The sequence below is a fragment of the Macaca thibetana genome, chromosome 14 (genome assembly GCF_024542745.1).
Source record: "Macaca thibetana thibetana isolate TM-01 chromosome 14, ASM2454274v1, whole genome shotgun sequence".
In the NCBI taxonomy this organism is placed as follows: Eukaryota; Metazoa; Chordata; class Mammalia; order Primates; family Cercopithecidae; genus Macaca; species Macaca thibetana.
The window spans coordinates 56,638,565-56,655,900 of record NC_065591.1 but is presented as its reverse complement, the minus strand read 5'-3'; the positions used below and the strand labels follow the sequence as shown (position 1 = coordinate 56,655,900).

Here is a 17,336-nt window from a genome sequence, read left to right as displayed (position 1 = left end):
TCCCCATTGCCTTCCACCATGACTGGAAGCTTCTTGAAGCCCTCACCAGAAGTGGATGCTGGCACCATGATTCTTGTATAGCCTGCAGAACCACGAGCCAAATAAATCCGTTTTCTTTATAAATTACCCAGCCTCAGGTATTCCTTTATAGTAACCCAAACAGATTATTAATACATTACTATTATTACTAATGATTATTACTTCACAATAGAGTAAATTCCAGATTGAGTAAAGGTTTAAATGTTTTATCTTTTTGTTTTTATTCAGAGTGCCAGAATTCAAAAAGTTTAAATGTAAAAAAAAAAGTAGCATCATAAAAGAGCTAGAAGAATATATACTAGATATTTATCTAATATTGGTGAAAGCAGACCTTTCCAAGAATGACACCACAGGAAAAATATTCTCTAAAAGACTGTTAAGACTAGGTGCGGTGGCTCACGCCTGTAATCCCAACACTCTGGGAAGCCAATGCGGGTGGCTCATCTGAGATCAGGAGTTCAACACCAGCCTGACCAACATGGTAAAACCCTTGTCTCTACTAAAAATACAAAAATTAGGTGGGCGTGGTGGCGGACGCCTGTAATCCCAGCTACTCAGGAGGCTGAGGCATGAGAATCACTTGAACCCAGGAGGTGGAGGCTGCAGTGAGCTGAGATCACGCCATTCCATTCCAGCCTGGGCAACAGAGCGAGACTGTCTCCAAAAAAAAAGAGAGACTGCTAAGGCCGGGCATGGTGGCTCATACCCGTAATCCCAGCAGTTTGGGAAGCCGAGGTGGACGAATCTCTTGAGGTCAGCAGTTTGAGACCAGTGTGGCCACACGGTGAAACCCCATCGCTACTAAAGATACAAAAATTATCTGGGTGTGGTGGCAGGCACCTGTAATCCCAGCTACTCAGGAGGCTGAGGCAGAAGAATTGCTTGAATCCAAGAGGCAGAGGTTGCAGTGAGCTGAGATCGCCCCACTGTACTCCAGCCTGGGTGACAGAGGGAGACGCCATCTCAAAAAAAAAAAAAAAAAAAAAAGGACAGATAAGGCTGGGTGCGGTGGCTCATGCCTGTAATTCCAACACGTTGGGAGGCCAAGGCAAGAGGATCACTTGAGCCCAGGAGTTCAAGACCAGCCTGGGCAACATGGCAAAACCTCGTTTCCAGAAAAAAATACAAAAATTAGCCAGGTGTGGTGGCACGCGCCCAAGGACCCAGTTCCTCAGGAGGCTGAGGTAGGAGGATCACTTGAGCCCAGGAGGTCAAGGCTGCAGTGAGCTGTGATCGTGCCACCTCACTCTGGCTTGGGTGACACAGTGATACCCAGTCTCAAAAAAAAAAAGAGAAAAAGACTGATAAACTTCACTACATTAAATTACTAAAAATTTTGGTATGTGGAAAACAAAGTTAAAAGACAAACTGTGAAAAATATACGTAGTATATATGAGTTGTTCTTAATATTTTAAAAGTTGGTAAAATGCATTACATAAAATGTAAAACTGCTTGATCTGTTAAGGGGTTAATACCCAAAATATATAAGGAATCAACTCAATAGTATGAAAACAACTTAATTAAAAATGGACAAAGGACCTGAATAGACATTTTTCAGAAGAAGACATACAAATGGCGAACAGGTATATGAAAAAAATGTTCACCACCACTAATCATCAGGGAAATGCAAATCAAAACTACAATGAGATAACACCTCACACCTATTAGAATGGCTACCACCAAAACGACAAAAGATAAGTGTTGGAAAGGATGTGGAGGCTGATGGGCATATAAATTGGTATAGTCATTCTGGAAAACAGCATGGAGGTTTCTCAACAAATTAAAAATAGAACTATCATATGATCCAGCAATCTCACTACTGAGCATATATCCAAAGGATAAGAAATCAGTATGTCAAAGAGCTATCTCCACTTCCATGTTCATTGCAGCATTATTCGTAATAGCCAAGATATGGAGTCAACCTGAGTGTCTATCAGCAGATGAATAAAAAAAGAAAATGTGGTTTACATACACACAATGGAATACTATTCAGCCATAAAAAAGAAGGAAATCTTGTCACTTCCTACAACATGGATGAACCTGAGGACACCATGTTAAATGAAATAAGCCAGGCACAGAAAGAGAAACACCACATGATCTCACTTATATGCCAAATCTAGAAAAGTTGAACTCACAGAAACAGAGGGTAAAATGGTTACCAGAGGCTAGGGGATGAAGGGACTGGGGAGATGTTGGTCAAAAGAACACAAAATTTCAGAGGGATAGGAGGAATAAATAAGTTCAAGAGATCTACTGTACATCATGGCAACTACAGTTAATAACAATACATCACATACTTGAAAATTGCTAATAGATTTTAAGCATTCTCATCCCCAAAAAACGTATGTGAGATAATGTATGTTAATGAGCTTGACTTAGTCATTCTAGATATATATATAAATAAAAACAGCACATTGTACATCATATAATTTTTGTCAATTTAAAAATAAAATGAAATAAATACACGAACATGTGAATCATAAAAGAAATAGGAATTAAATGGCCATTAAATATACGAGAAAATATTCAAGCTCCATAGCAATCCAAGAAATGGAAATTAAAACAGAAATGCAATACCATTTTTATCTTATCAGATTTGCAAATACTGATTATCTTCCTTCTTTTTAGTTTGGCAAGAATGGCTGGAAACAGGCACTCTCCCTCACCTAGTGGAAGTGTACACAGGTTAAAGACTTTCCGGAGGGCAATTTGGCTAAGCACATCAAAAGCCCTTAAAAATGTTCATCCCTTTTACTTCTAGGAATCCCCAAAATAATCAAGGAACTGCACTAAAATATGGGCATAAGGATACTCATCACAGCATTTCTGTAATAGTTTAAATACGTGGTGGCGGGGGGACAAACTAAACAACAATAATAGGAGATTAAAGTAGATCAAATATTTAGTATTTTGTGAATGTATTTTTTGTTTTAAAGTATTCCTATATATTTTGGTATATATGTAAACAATTATTATCTCTGTGTGGTAGGATTGTGGGTGATTTTTTTCCTGTTTTCCTATTTTTCTAGAAAGACCATGAATTACTTGTATGAAATTCAACTAACTAATTAGGGGGGAAATGCCCCATCATCCCTGGGCTCCCAAAAGCCCAAAGCCACCAGTACAGGAGAAAAATGTTATGGGTATAAAAGCAACTCCCTATAACAATCGTTGCCTCTAGAGTGCAGAGAAGGCCTTGATTCTGCCTGGAGCTGAGTTTTGAAGGATGAATTTGCCAAGGAATAAAGTGAGGAGGGCAAGAGAATATCAAGTGCAAAAAATGGAAGCACCTACTATGTTGATAAGCTACACGCAATTTCGGCATGGCAGGAAGGGCAGGGTGCGAGTGGAGGACTGAAGTAAAAGCCAGATCACAAAGGCTTCTGAATGTCATATCAAAGGGTGGAATTATCCTGTGAAAGAAGAATCAATAAAGAGCTTTCGTGGTTCATTAATATGAGGATCAAAAAAAGGTAAAACAGCCCAGGTTCAGTGGCCTATAATCCCAAAACTTTGGGAGGCCAAGGCACAGGAAGATGGCTTGAGACCAAGAGATTGAGACCAGCCTGAGAAACATAGCAGGACCTCATCTTTACAAAAATAATAAGAGAAAAGAAAAAACAAATGATAACAAGAGTGATTGGGATAGGAATGTGGATAATGTCTGGGAAGAGGCATCAGGCGACCTTCTGAGATGCTAGAAATGTTCCACATCTTGATCAGAGTGGTGGTTATGGGAATGTATGCAAATGTTGAAATCCATTAAGCTATATGTTTAAAATCTGTGTACTTTACTGTGTTACTCCTCAGTAAAAAAGCAAAGAGCTTTTAGCAAAGAAGTATCATAATTAAACTATTCTAGAAAGCTCATTCATTCAGCAGCCTGGGAGACTGAACACCCTGAGGCAGCACTGAGAAATAAAAGCTGCATTCTGGCAAAAGAGGGTCAAGACTTTGGCTGTATTGGAGGCAGCAAGACAGTAAGGAGAAGGACGATTCATGACACATTTGGGAGGTGGACCTGACAAGCTTTTATGAGTGTGATTGCTAATTAAACTTCATGATTAAAATTCATGTGAAAATCTAACCCCAAGGTGATGGTATTAAGAAGTGGGGCCTCTGGGAGGTGATTAGATCACCAGGGCTCTGTCCTCATCAGCAAGATTGCTGTCTTTATGAAAGAAGCTTTGGCCAGGCGTGGTGGCTCACACCTGTAATCCCAACACTTGCGGAGGCCGAGGTGGGTGGATCACCTGAGGTCAGAAGTTCGAGACCGGCCTGGCCAACACGGTGAAACCCCGTCCTTACTAAAAATATAAAAATTAGCCAGGCGTGGTGGTGGGCGCCTGTCATCCCAGCTACTCGGGAGGCTGAGGCAGGAGAATCTCTTGAACCTGGAAGGCGGAGGTTGCAGTGAGCTAAGATCATGCCATTGTACTCCAGCCTGGGAGACAAGAGCACAAAACTCTGTCTCAAAAAAAAAAAAAAAAAAAAAAAAAAAAAAAGGAAAGAAAGAAAGAAGCTTGAGGGAGCCTGTTAGCCCCCACTGCCAAGTGAGGACACAGCTAGAAGATCCTACCTATGAAGAACAGGCCCTCACCAAACACAAAATCTTGGGCTTTCCAGCTTCCAGAACTGTGAGCAATACATTTTTGTTGTTTACAAATTATGTAGCCTAAGGTATCTTGTTATAGCATTCTGAATGGACTAAGACTATGGGAAAATCTGAATATGGTCTGAGTATTAGTTAAAATAAAAAGTTACTGAATTAGAAAAGTGAATGTAATTGAAAAATAAGATAGAATAAAAAACAGTATGTATAGTACAATCTTACTTTGGTAGAAAAACAATATAAATATGTATATCTGTATGTGTAGAGAAAGACCTAGAAAGGAGAGGACTAAGATTTTAATAGTAGAAATCTCTGAGTGTTGGGAAAGTGAGGTTTTCATTCTTTAAGAATGTACTGCAAAGCATACATTATATTTTTAATTTTTATTTTTAGAGACAGGGTCTTACTCTGTTGCTCAGGCTCAAGTGCAATGGCACCATCATAGCTCACTGCAGCCCTGAACTCCTGGGCTCAAGCAATCCTCCCCACTTAGCCTCCCAAAGTGCTGGGATTATAGATGGATGCCACTACACTCAGTTAAATTTTTTTTTTTTGTAGAGACGAGGTCTCACTTTGTTGTCCAAGCTGGTATTGAAGTCCTGGCCTCAAGCGATCCTCCCACCTTGGCCTCCCAAAGTGCTGGGATTACAGGTGTGAGCCACCATGCCTGGCCATATATTACATTTTTAAAAGAATCTATCTATCTATCTATCTATCTATCTATCTATCTATCTATCTGTCTATCTATCTATCTATCTATCTATCTACCTACCTACCTACCTACCTACCTATTTGTTTATGACAGAATCTCACTCTGTCACCCAGGCTGGAGTGCAATGGCGCAATCTCAGCTCACTGTAACCTCCGCCTCCCGGGTTCAAGCAATTCTCCTGCCTCAGCCTACCAAGTAGCTGAGATTACAGGCGTGCACCACCACGACCAGCTAATTTTTGTATTTTCACTAGAGACAGGGTTTCACCATGTTGGCCAGGCTGACTCAAACTCCTGACCTCAAGTGATCCACCTGCCTTGGCCTCCCAAAGTGTTGGGATTATAGGCGTGAGCCATGGTGCCTGGCCTAAAAGAACCAATTTAAAGTTGAAAGGTGAAAATAATTTTCTATTCTGTAGTTTTCTATTAAAGGAGCTCACAGACACAAAGAAAGTAGCAGCCGCTGGGCATGATGGCTCACGCCTGTAATCCCAACACTTCGAGAGGCCAAGGTGGGAGGATCACTTGAGCCCAGGAGTTCAAGACCAGCCTGGGTAACATGGCAAGACTCTATTTCTACAAATTATTTTTCTTTTTCCAGACAGAGTCTCACTCTGACACCCAGGCTGAAGTGCAAAGGTATGATAGCTCACTGCAACCTCTGTCTCCCAGGTTCAAGCAATTCTCATGCCTTAGCCTCCTGGGTAGCTGGGATTACAGGCATGCGCCACCACGCCCAGCTAATTTTTGTATTTTTAGTAGAGATGGGGTTTTGCCATGTTGGCCAGGCTGGTCTCAAACTCCTGGCCTCAGGTGATCCGCCTGCCTCGGCTTCTCTACAAAAAAAGTTTTGAAAAAATTAGCCAGGCATAGTGGCCCACATAGTAGTGGTCCTAGCTGCTCAAGAGGCTGAGGTGGAAAGATCACTTGAGCCCAGAAGGTCAAGGCTACAGTAAGCTATGTTCAAATCACTGCATTCCAGCCTGGGCAACAGAGGGAGATTCTGTCTCAAAAGAAGAAAAAGGAAGAAAGGAGATGAAACAGGACAGGATGAGATTGGTGGGAGGGAGAAGAGAGGGGAGGGGAGGGAAGAGAGGGGAGGAGAGGAGAGGGAGGAGAGGGTTGGGGGGGTCCCTGGATGCCTGACTCCCCAACCACTATACTGGGCAGCTCCCCTGACAGAAAGGCAGGCCCAGGCCCTCTCTGGGGAGCTGCTCCCATTCATTTCCATCTGTTCCTTCAGTCCCTCCTCACTCCATCACTATTTTCTTTCTTTCTTTCTTTTTTTTCTTTCTTCAGACAGATCTTGATTGTCGCCCAGGCTAGAGTGCAGCGGTGTAATAATGGCTCCCTGAAGCCTCGAACTCCTGGGCTCAAGTGATCCTCCCACCTCAGCCTCCCGAGTAGCTAGGACTACAGATGTGCACCACCACACCCAGCTAATTTTTTACTTTTTGCAGAGATGGGGTCTCACCATGTCACCCAGGCTGGTCTAGAATTCCTGGGCTCCAGCAATTCTCCTGCCTCAGTCTGCCAAAGCACTGAGATTACAGGTATGAGCCACTGCACTTAGCCCCATCACTATTTTCACACCAGTCTAATGTTATCTTCTGTCTCTCCTGTCCTAACCTGGCCCAGGTATCTGAATACTAAAATGTCATTTATAGTCACATACAGAATTAAGGCAAAATACCAGGTCTCCTCTTTCTTATCCCCAAACTCTGTTAGAAAGCTGAGTATACACATCCTACCTGAGAATTTTATGTCATTTCTCCAAAAACCACCACAAATCTCTAAAAACAGAAACAGAAATAACTAAAACAATACTAGGCCCTTAGCAGTAATACCTGGATTGTTGCAAGGGCCTCCTAACTCCTCTTAGCTTCTAGTTTCCTCCTAAATTCCAATCCATTTTCTACACTATCCATTCTGTCACCATCCCTGTAGAGAAAGACAGAACAATAGTCAAAGCATTTTCACATGCCTCCTTCTCATTCCAAACTCAAAGTCTTCAAGATGACATTCAAGATCACACAGGAGGCCGGGCGCGGTGGCTCAAGCCTGTAATCCCAGCACTTTGGGAGGCCGAGACGGGTGGATCACGAGGTCAGGAGATCGAGACCATCCTTGCTAACACGGTGAAACCCCGTCTCCACTAAAAAATACAAAAAAAAAACTAGCCGGGCGAAGTGGCGGGCGCCTGTAGTCCCAGCTACTCGGGAGGCTGAGGCGGGAGAATGGCGTGAACCTGGGAGGCGGAGCTTGCAGTGAGCTGAGATCCGGCCACTGCACTCCAGCCTGGGCGACAGAGCAAGACTCCGTCTCAAAAAAAAAAAAAAAAAAAAAAAAAAAAAAAAAAAAAAAAAGATCACACAGGATCTGACTCATCTTACACAGCCTGGTCTGTCTCCAATGGGTTCCTTTATAAACCTGCTAATTCCAATAGGACCACCTATTTCTAGCTCCTACAAGCCAACATCTTTTCTGCCTCTGGGCCTTTGCTCATGCTGCCCCTAGTTACTCCCCGACTCCCAGAGTCCTCCTGTATTCTGAAGGCAGTACTGTGTAGAAGAAAGGGAACTAAACTAGGAGTCAAAACACCTGGATAGCAGACGTGATTCTGACATCAACAAGTTGTGTGCCTTTGGGCAGGTCCTACACCTCTCTGGGCTCAGTTTCCTGTCTATAAACAGAAAGGTTGGACTAGTTCACCCTATAGCCCTTCCACCTTTAAAGAAAAAAATTATTCTTCAGCCGGGCACGGTGGCTCATGCCTGTAATCCCAGCACTTTGGGAGGCCAAGGCGGGCGGATCACGAGGTCAGGAGATCAAGACCATCCTGGCTAACACAGTGAAACCCCATCTCTACTAAAAATATGAAAAATTAGCCAGGTGTGGTGGCAGGTGCCTGTAGTCCCAGCTACTAGGGAGGCTGAGGCAGGTGAATGGCGTGAACCCGGGAGGCGAAGCCTGTAGTGAGTCGAGATCATGCCACTGCACTCCAGCCTGGGCGACAGAGCGAGACTGTCTCAAAAAAAAAAAAAAAAAAAAAAATTCTTCAATTCCTATATGCTCAACCAAATCCAATCTCTCCTTCAAAGTCTGCAAGTCCTCCAAGAAATTTCTCTGAGCACTTCAGCCCACACTATTCTCTCCCCTTTGTGTGGAATCCACAACAAATTACATAGCGCATTCATTCAACCAAGACTTCTGAGCATTTTCTTGGCCATGTTACAATGGTAAAGCCTTGGTAATAAACATAAAGCCAGTTAGGACCCAGCCTGTAGCTATCACCTGTACATCCCTTTCCTCTCCACTATTTTTACCCAAGTGAAGTCATGAACAGCAAATGAATGCAAAAGATACCATTTATTCATTTATTTAATAAGTATTTAAAGAAAACCTTCCATGTCCTATTCTAAAAAGTAAAGATACCAGTAACCAAATGGATCAAGTCCCTAACTTCATGGAGTTTATTTATTTGGGAAAGCAGACAGGAAAAACACAGAAATATGTAATATAATTTTAGGAAGAGAAACAAAGGAGGGGATTAAAGAGTGACTCGGAGCAGTTTTACATAGGATGGGCAGAGAAGGCCTCCCTGAGGTGGCACACTAGAGCCCACACTCAAATGAACTGGGTGACAAACCAGCAATATTCAAGGAGAAGAATACCCTAGGAGCAAGCAAAGGCCCTGAGACAGAAGAGATGGAAGGCAGGAACAGATGGGAGAGCTGGGGCTTAGACCACACAAGAACTTGGTAGTAAATGTGCATTCTACTTCTGAGTGTGATAGGATTCCATATGAGGGTTAAATATATATATATATTCTCAGTGCTATGTGGAGAAGAGACTGCAAAGACAGGAGCAGAGGAGCCAGGACCAGCTGAGGATGGCTGTACTGAAGCAGTCGAGGGCTTGGCTGGTCCCCTAGCCTAGGTCACTTCCTGGCTCTCCAGCTTATAAACTGTGTGAGCTCAAGAAAGTCCATCTCTCACCTGAGCTTCTACACCTTTAAGCAAGGATAATAAAAGTACCTATATTATAACGTTGTCTGGAAGGCTCGATTAGTGCACATAAAACCCTTAGAACAGCCTCTGGCAGAGAGTAAACATTCCATGAATGCTAGTACTTCAAAGCCAGGGGATCACCTAAGAAAACTGAAGACAGAGACAAGAAACAGGCTGAAGACTGAGCCCTTTGGCACTCCAAAAGGCCTCCATTTGGCCCAAGATTTGCCATAAGCCTGCACATCCAAAATCTTGTCTGGGGCTCCAAACCCCCTGTGTGTATCAATAACTCAAAACTTAGAGCTTATGATGTACTGCTTTATAGCGTTCTTTAGGTAACAATTATATGTTCTAAGTTTAGGTTATTTTTTTTTCCTCGGTTGTATTGTTTATCTACTACCAGGCTTGGCATAGGGTTAGATAAACACTAACGTGTTTTGCAAATACTCGTTCATGGATTATATCATGTATATTTCAAAGAAATAAATGTAAGGCACTATACTTCCTTTTAAAAAAAGAATCATCTTCTCTTCAAGGAATTATGTGAATTATAAGTTATATCCTCAGCACCGCCCCACTACCCCCACTACCCCATCAGTCCCATCTTGGCAGAGACAGGCACGTTGACCAAAGAAGTTACACCATCTGCCATGCCATTTTCCCACCTGACTTCCTGTCCACATGCTTTGTGAACAAACTTTTGTCTCTTCTTTCCCAGAGATTTCTCAAACTGTAAAAACTTCCCATACCTAGCAACATGTCACACCAGCCCCTGTCCCCAGAATTCCCCATGGCCCTTAAAAAAGCCTAAACAAGGAAGCCAAAATGTTCCCAGAAAAACAGGAGTATCAAAACTTAGGAAGAAAAGTGGGAAAGAAAATGGGCATAACCCAAATAAACACCTAGAAAATCATCCAGCAGGGTTCTTTCCACCAAGGTACAGGAGTCTCAGTGCCTTCAACTAGTTACTATGAACATTTATAAAATGACCTTAGGAAGTCCTAGCCAGAATAATCAAGCAATAGAAAGAAATAAAGGGCATCCAAATTGGAAAACAGGAAGGCAAACTATCTCTGTTTGCTGATATGATTGTACACTTAGAAACCCCTAAAAGATGCCTAGATCCTCCAAAAGACTCCTAGATTTGATAAATGAATTCAGTAAAGTCTCAGGTTACAAAATCAATGTATACAAATTGGTAGCACTGCTATATGCCAACAACCACCAAGCTAAGAATCAAATCAATAACTCAATCCTTTTTAATACCTTCAAAAACAAATAAAATACCTAAGAATATACTTAACTAAGAAGGTGAAAGAGCACTACAAAAAGAACCACAAAACGCTGCTGAAAGAAACCACAGATGACACAGATGGAAATACACCCCATGCTCATGGAATCAAAGAATCAATATTATGAAAATGACCATACTACCCAAAGCAATCTACAGAGTCAATGCAATTCCTATCCAAATACCAACATCATTTTCAATAATGTTAGAAAAAACAATCCTAAAATTCATATGGAACCAAAAAGGAGCCGAAATAGCAAGCAATCCTGGGCAAAAAGAATAAATCTGGAGACATCACGTTACCTGACTTATACTGCAAGGCTAGAGTAACAAAACAGCAATGGCACCGGTATAAATGTAGATACACAGACCAGTGAAACAGAATAGAGAACCCAGAAATAAAGCCAAACACTTACAACCACCTAATCTTCAACAAAGCAAACAAAAACATAAACTGGGAAAAGATACCCTAATCAATACATGGTGCTGGGAAAACTGGCTAGCCACATGCAGAAGAATGAAACTGGATCCCTATCACTCACCGCATACAAAAATTAACTCCAGATGGATCAAAAATTTACACCTAAGACATGAAACCATAAACATTCTAAAAGAAAACCTAGGAAAAACTCTTCTGGACATTGGCTGAGGCAAAGAATGTATGACTAAGACCCCAAAAGCAAATGTAACAACAAAAATAAATAAATAAATGGGACCTAATTAAACTAAAAGGCTTCTGCACAGCAAAAGAAATAATCATTAGAGTGAACAGACAACCCACAGAATGGGAAAAAATATTTGCAAATTATGTATCTGACAAACAACAAATACCTGGAATCTGCAAGGAACTCAAATAATTCAGCAAGAAAAAAACAAATAATACCATCAAAAAGTGAGCAAATGATATGAATACACATTTCTCAAAAGAATATATACAAATGGGCACGAAATATATGAAAAAATGCTCAACATAACTAATCATCAGGGAGATGCAAATTAAAACCACAATGAAATACTCTACCTTACTCCAGCCACAGTAGCCATTACTAAAAAGTAAAAAAACAATAAATCTTGGCATGGATGTGGTGAAAAGCAAACGCTTATACACTGCTGGTGGGAATATAAATTAGTACAACCTCTACGGAAAACAGTATGGAGATGTCTCAAATAACTAAAAGTATATCTACCATTCAATCCAGCAATTGCACTACTGGATATCTACTGAAAGGATGAGTCACTATATCAAAAAGATGCATGCACACATACGTTTATCACAGCACAATTCACAACAGTAAAGATATGGAACCAACCTAAGTGCCCATCAACCAATGAGTGGATTTAAAAATGTGGTATAGGCCTGGCGCGGTGGCTCACGCCTGTAATCCCAGCACTTTGGGAGGCCGAGACGGGCGGATCACGAGGTCAGGAGATCGAGACCATCCTGGCTAACACGGTGAAACCCCATCTCTACCAAAAATACAAAAAAATTAGCTGGGCGTAGCGGCGGGCGCCTGTAGTCCCAGCTACTTGGGAGGCTGAGGCAGAAGAATGGCGTGAACCCACCAGGCGGAGCTTGCAGTGAGCCGAGATCGCGCCACTGCACTCCAGCCTGGGCGACAGAGCGAGACTCCGTCCCCCCAAAAAAAAAAAAAAAATGTGGTATATATACACCATGGACTACTCAGTCATAAAAGAATGAAATAATGTCTTTTGCAGCAACTTGGATGGAGCTGGAGGCCATTATTCTAAGTGAAGTAACTCAGGAATGCAAAACCAAATACTGTATGTTCTCACTTATAGGTGGGAGCTAAACTATGGGTATGCAAAGGCATATAGAGTGGTATAATGGACTGTGGAGACTCAGAAGGGGGAGGAAGGGAGGGAGGGAGGGGAGATGAAGGATTAAAAAAACTACATATTGGGTATCATGTACACTACTCAGGTGACTGGTGCACTAAAATTTCAGACACAATTCAACCATATAATCAAAAACCACTTGTACCACAAAAGCTATTGAAATAAAAAATAGATATTTTAAAAATACAATAATAATGAAACATTTAAAAATAAATACATAAATAAAATGACCTCAAGTGATAAGGGTTTCCAACAGAACAAAGGTCCAAGTCAGTGAAGGGAAAAGATTAACTTTTTCACTCTTTTTTTTTTTTTGAGACAGGGTCTCAGTCTGTCATCCAGGCTAGAGGTCAGTGCCACAGTCTCGGTTAACTGCAGTCTCAACCTCTTGGGCTCAGGTGATCCTCCCATTTCAGCCTCCTGAGTAGCTGGGACCACAGGTGTGTGCCACTGCACCTGGCTAATTTTTCTAACTTTTGTAGAGATGGGGGTTTACCATGTTGCCCAGGCTGGTCTCAAACTCCTGAGCTCAAGACATCCACATGCCATGGGCTCCCAGAGTGCTGGGATTACAGGCGAGTGCCACAGTGCCTGGCCAACTTTTTCACTTCTTTATTCAGTTTCCACAGAACTATCTGGTCTTCCGTTTTTCTTCCCTGTCCTACCCACCCATGCTCCCAAACGCCTAGCCTGGGTGATAAGCCATGGAAAATAATGCTGACCCACCAGGACCACAGCTCTTGACGTGGCTTCAACCAAGTCTGAACCTCATATCCTGAGATCTACCCCAGCCCTCCAGGGACCAGAAACAGTGATAAATACATGGGAACTATGTAGGCGACTCAAATGTAGACAGAGCTGGGCACATCATACTGCTCCCAAATTGGCTTTCTTGCACCCTGAAACAGACAAAAGCTGCTAGATGTTACTTTGCCAATACCTTCTGGCAGAGCTATTTCTAGCTAATTCTGATCACTGAACTACTCATGGAGGTTTTAAAAATGGTCCATCCTTAATCCTACCATTTTGGGAGGCAAAGGTGAGAGGATTGCTTGAGCCTGGGAGTTTGAGACCTGCCTGGGCAACATAGGGGGACCCCGTCTCTAAAAATAAATAAATTGGTCGGGCGCGGTGGCTCACATCTGTAATCCCAGCACTTTGGGAGGCCAAGGCAGGCGGATCATGAGGTCAGGAGTTCGAGACCATCCTGGCTAACATGGTGAAACCCCCGTCTCTACTAAAACTACAAAAAATTAGCCGGGCGTGGCGGCGTGCGCCTGTAGTCGCAGACACTCGGGAGGCTGAGGCAGGAGAATGGCGTGAACCCAGGAGGCGGAGCTTGCAGTGAGCCGAGATTGTGCCACTGCACTCCAGCCTGAGCGACAGAGCCAGACTCCGTCTCAAAAAAAAAAAAAATTAATTAATTTAAAATTTTTTTAAATGGTCCTCTGAAACAAGATATAAAGTGGCCTCTACCCACGTCCCATGACTCTTATGCCTTTTTTTTTTTTTTTTTTTTTTTTTTGAGATGTAGTCTTGCTCTGTCACCCAGGCTGGAGTGCAGCGGTGTGATCTCAGCTCACTGCAAGCTCCGCCTCCCAGGTTCACGCCATTCTCCTGCCTCAGCCTCCCCAGCGGCTGGGACTACAGGCGCACACTGCCACGCCCAGCTAATATTTTTGTATTTTTAGTAGAGACGGGGTTTCACCGCGTTAGCCAGGTTGGTCTCAATCTCCTGACCTCGTGATCTGCCTGCCTCGGCCTCCCCAAGTCCTGGGATTACAGGCATGAGCCACCGCACCCGGCCTCTTAGGCCACTTTCTATGCAAACACTGTGATCCTGAGTGCTATTCTAATTCAAAAGAGTGACCTGTCAATACACAAATGGGGGAAAAAATCGCAAAACAGAATCCTCACAACTGATATTGCTGATTAACTAGACATGAAGGATTCAATTAATATACTTTGACCTTGTCATTTTTCCATGTTAACCCACAGCACCAAATACTCATTTGCAAGTTGGGTTTTCTTTATCTCCAGGTCTCTATGTACAGATTCTAGTGACTACTGAAAAGTACAAAGCTTTGATTCCCCTCCCATACAATTACACAATTTTCAAGAGAACTTCCATTCCCCTGGGACTTGGACCCAGTAGAAGAAGCCTTTTGGGTCTAAGTACTTAGAATGCACCCATCCCTGGCTCAAGAGGCAAGACCAGACTTTCAAGAAAAGCTTCTCCAGGCAGTCGTGGAGAAAGAGAGCTATTGAGTGGCACTTCCTAATTCAAGGGGATATTATGCTAACTAGAGTTCCCAGCAACAGTAAATGTAATCCAACATGACTAATAGAAAAAATAACTGACTAGGCCCTGTTTACTCACTAGAAAGTATATCCCCACATATTAAGCCTTAACAAAGGTCATCTCAGCTCCCAGAGACCAGAGTGTTGTAAAAACAGTTGTTTCCCAACAGCAATATTTGGATCAGGAGGTACCCAACACTCATATCCAAAACTGATTTCCCATCTAATTTCTTTTGTTGTTGTTATTTTCAGACAGGGGCTCGCTCTGTTGCCCAGGCTGGAGTGCAGTGACACAATCTCGGCTCCCTGCAGCCTTAACCTCCCAGGCTCAAGCAATCATCCCATCTCAGCCCCCCGTTTAGCTGGGACCACAGACACGCACCACCACACTCGGCTAACTTTTGTATTTTTTTCATAGAGACGGAGTCTCACTGTGTTGCCCAGGCAGGTTCAAATTCCTGGCCTCAAGCAATCCTCCCACTTTGGCCTCCCAAAGTGCTGGGATTACAGGTGCGAGCCACCAGGCCCGGCCTCCATCTAATTTCTTAATTTCATCCACTCGTTGATTCATCAAACCCCTAACATTAAGCATATTCACTGAAGAAAGGTAATAAGAGAATAAAGAGATGCCTGTACGCACCCCAGTGCTTTTTACGCAGGAGATATTCAAAAACTGTAGGACACAAGAAAGGAAAAGTATATAAATGATAGTGATACAGAGCACTTCCCAGAGACCAGTGTCTTGACAGTCTCAGGACACTGACTCTGATAAAAGGTACTTTTTACCCCACTCTAGTTAGCCACCTCCAAAAGGAAGAATGGAACAGGATGGAAAAAATTCAAAAATTTCTAGATTCAAACTTGTCCTTGGCTAAGTTTACATCCAAGATCCCAACTTCACATCAAAGAAAGAAAAAAGCCACTGAAAGTGACCCTTGCCTACTCAAAGGAGTTTCCAAAACATTAACAAACAGGAACAAATTCCCAGCATATTCTAATTACTATGACCTTTTATCATTAAGAGGCCCATAAAAAAGGGCTTATTTCTAATGTTACTAACAAAGGGTTAAGCAGATTATTTCTATCATATTTTCATGGAGATCCTAAATTCCAGTTTAAACAAATGATTCCCAGACTTCTACAAAGGCCTTTAATTGGGCTAATCTGTTACTTTTAGTGCAATCTTGCCAAGGCTGGATTCTTCTTAAGCCCTTAAAGGACTTGAGTAAAATTCTTTTGATGGTAATTTTTTTAAAAGATCATCTCCAGAGTTTACATATATTCCACAATTACTTATGCTGATAGAAAAATATATATATATTTTACTCCAAAAGGCTCCTTCCAATTTGAAAGCTCTAATTGCCAACATATCTCATATGAACTTCCTGCATAAAACAAAACACAAAGCAACAAGTATAATCATAGGTCTAAAAAGAGAGACTTGTTAAGGAAAACAGAGAAAGCTCAGCTTGTTTAGCCAGAGGAAGGGAAGGAAAGGATGGGTACAGATGGGACGGTCTGTACATCTGATAACTGCCTTTACAGTCCAGGAAAGACAATTGTTCACTCTATGAACATCTGTGCATTGAAGAGGGATAGGAAAACAGTAAAAGTAGGAAACATTAAAAGAAAACTTAAGCTAACTACAAGGAGATAATCTGTGATCATCAATCTGGAAACCTTCCTTAGAAAGTGTTTCCCAGGGAAATTGTGAAATCTCTTTAAGAGAGATTAAATCTCTTCAGAAAGATTTAAGGATATTTGGAGGTGGAGGAGGTCAAAATAGTCAAAGTTCTACCATACTAGGAGATTACAACTGAGTAACAAAGGGATATTCCAGTCCCTGGGAATTGTCCAAATGCCATCCCCAATAAAAAATAATTTAGACTATTTTTAAAGAGGATATTGTAGTCTTATTTTTCTTTTTCTCTTTTTTTTTTTTTTTTTTTTTTTTGAGACGGAGTCTTGCTCTGTCGCCCAGGCTGGAGTGCAGTGGTACATCTCAGCTCACTGGAAGCTCCGCCTCCAGGGTTCATGCCATTCTCCTGCCTCAGCCTCCCGAGTAGCTGGGACTACAGGTGCCTGCCACCATGTCCGGCTAATTTTTTGTACTTTTAGTAGAGACGGGGATTCACCATGTTAGCCAGGATGGTCTTGATCTCCTGACCTCGTGATCCGCCTGCCTCAGCCTCCCAAAGTGCTGGGATTACAGGCGTCAGCCACCGCGCCCGACCTGCAGTCCTATTCTTCTAAGCTGTTAGCTATCTTAGAAAACCTAAATCACCTGTTTAATAAATTATTAAAATGACAAATACCAAATATAAAAACATTAACTGTGCAAGCAATGCATCAAAAATGCAACCAAACATTTCCGACATTTAAATAAGGGCATTGCCAAAGTCTCTTCTTGAGGCCCTAACTCTCAAAACTAGGCTCAAGAGCATTCTCCCAGGAAGACATACCAAATGATCCCCAACTAGCAATGAGCTTTGCCATTCTCTGGAGGAATGACCAC

General features: G+C 42.2%; 2 protein-coding genes across 5 annotated transcripts in view; one reads left to right on the top strand and one right to left on the bottom strand.

Annotated features, from left to right (window-relative positions):
• AKIP1 (A-kinase interacting protein 1) overlaps positions 1-17,336 on the top strand; it is a 210,676-nt gene that overhangs the window by 148,786 nt on the left and 44,554 nt on the right. The gene's annotated exons all lie outside the window — the stretch shown is intronic.
• The window catches only part of DENND2B (DENN domain containing 2B), a 177,646-nt gene that overhangs the window by 155,494 nt on the left and 4,816 nt on the right, over positions 1-17,336 (bottom strand). The window lies entirely within an intron of this gene.